This window comes from Oryza sativa, chromosome 12 (assembly GCF_034140825.1).
Source record: "Oryza sativa Japonica Group chromosome 12, ASM3414082v1".
NCBI classification, from domain to species: Eukaryota; Viridiplantae; Streptophyta; class Magnoliopsida; order Poales; family Poaceae; genus Oryza; species Oryza sativa.
The window spans coordinates 21,012,799-21,014,945 of NC_089046.1; the positions used below are offsets into that span (position 1 = coordinate 21,012,799).

The window sequence follows — 2,147 nt, forward strand, 5'->3', positions numbered from 1 at the left end:
CTAAAGATCCATCGTTATCCTTTCCAGCAATGGAGGCGGAATCAATGGTCATGTCAGGTTTCAGATTCAAAGAGAGATGTCAAGCAAGCGCCGAATCTGAGTACTCAACTTGCCCGACCCGCCTCTTCCACTAGACCTCGTCTTTCAAAGAGCAGCAGCCCTGCAAGCCTAATAGAACCTTGTTTCCTGGGCCAAGTCAGCCTATAAGTAAGTAAGTAGGGCTGAAGACAATTTGTTTGTTAGTTTTTCAATCTTCTTCCTTCTATGCTTAGAGTAAGTGGAAATGACCTCCTTGATCAGCAAGTAAGCGAGCGGTAGTTCAGTCTCCGACAAGTGAGGCCGAACTAGCCCCTGGATCAGCTCTCATAGTGGGGGAATCAGAGTCAAGTTAGGCGCAAAAGAGGGGGTTGACATCATTCGTCGTGATTGGATCAATCAGACTCCCCCACAGGAAATGCCAAGGGGCGCCCTTTATCATCGCCCATTTCTTCCTCATCTGCTGCTGCCTTAAGTGCGTAAAGTAGGCTCAGCTTCTTTGGTTTCTAAATATCTTGTAGTAGCCGAAGGTAGTCCAGTCCGCTTGTTAGATTGAATTGAATCTTATATAACCTACGTAGCTAAAGAGAAAATCATAATAGTCTAAGTGGACCTCTCAAAGGTATAAATAAGTATACATTAGTCTTACTGGTTCGGTCTTTTTCTTTTTTTGTTATGATGCCCACATTTCATACTTCTCAATTCTTATTTATTCAAGGGTTCGTATGTACTGAGTGACTCTAGGTCTATTCAGATGCAGCTTCAAGAGAGCTTTATTCGGCCTTTGTATGACCGTCTTCCCTTCCTGTCTATCTCCTTCGGTCAGGTAGTTCTGCTTCCGATGCCGGAGGAGCTGGGTGGGATAGAAAGGTAGTTTCTGAGTTCGAGATGTCTGAGCTTGGAGGTTCCGCTTCTCTAATGTGATAATAAAGCAACAAGCAACGTCGCTCCCGTGCGCTCATCCCTTGCTTGTTCTTGAGCGCTAGTCATTCATCCGGGTTCTTGGGATATCTTGATTCTCTTTATGATGATGTAAGGGTCGGCAACAATGAATAAGGAATAGATCGGAAGTTCGCGCCAATCGATCTTCTGTAGGAGTAGGAGGTAGCGCGAATCCCCTCTTTCTTCGTTTAGAAGAGTGCTGGACCTCCACAACGTCAAACCATAGAACACAGCTCCTTTCGGTCGAACCCTAGGAAAGACGACTTTACCTTTTTCGTAGATAGTCTGAGTTCGAGCTACTGTAGTCTCCCCCGTTGACCTTCTTTTTTAGATAGAATCCTCAATGAGTGGAAAGGACTCCCAGACTAGCTCCGCAGTACGAGCCCCATACGGAGCCGCGCCCTTGTGATATGATAAGAAGAAAAGGGGCCAGGCCGCCCTCTTTTCTTTTCCGCACCAAGCCTTCTCTTCTTGTAAAATCGGGTGTATAGCTCAGTTGGTAGAGCATTGGGCTTTTAACCTAATGGTCGCAGGTTCAAGTCCTGCTATACCCAAAAAAAACCACTCTTGTATTCGTAAGGATGCATAGTAGCCTTCAAAGAGCACTCTTTGGCCTTGAGACTCGCCCCTTTCTCATCAACATCTCGACTTCGCTCGTTGTTTGAGGTAAGTATAAAGGAGATCAGACTGGCTCGGTACGAGTCAATCGACAAAAGCGAGAAACGAGGTTGTTCGACAAGGCTACGGTCTAACTTTTTCTTCCTAGCGGAGTTCAATACGAAAATAAAGGCGCTCCGCGTTGGGAATGGCGTACATAGTACGGGTGGCTGGTATAACTGATCAGGGTTGTTCTGAAAGCAAGTCAATTGGTGCTTTGGAAAGTGAGTGCCAGAGGCTAGTCACTGCTTGGTTTACAGAAGGGAAGGAAGAAAGAGATACCGAAGCAGATTCAGTATAGAAAAGAAGAAATTGATACCATTCATTCCAGCTTATTTGATACCCACTTCAAGTTTCTATCAAACCATGTCTTTTTCTTCGAACGTCAATCTCGTAGGAATTTCGATTGGAAGTGTGGTATTGAAGGGCGAAGCCTTTACTCTTTGACTTGTTTCTTTTCATATAACATAGTATTGACTGCGCACTTCGAAAGATGATGGTGTATTCTGAGG

General features: G+C 45.1%; 1 non-coding gene across 1 annotated transcript; it reads left to right on the top strand.

The window, feature by feature from the left end:
- The first annotated feature begins 1,459 nt into the window (after positions 1 to 1,459).
- Positions 1,460 to 1,532, top strand: TRNAK-UUU (transfer RNA lysine (anticodon UUU)). Its single transcript has one exon. It is a non-coding gene; the product is annotated as a tRNA-Lys (tRNA).
- Positions 1,533 to 2,147: the final 615 nt, after the last annotated feature.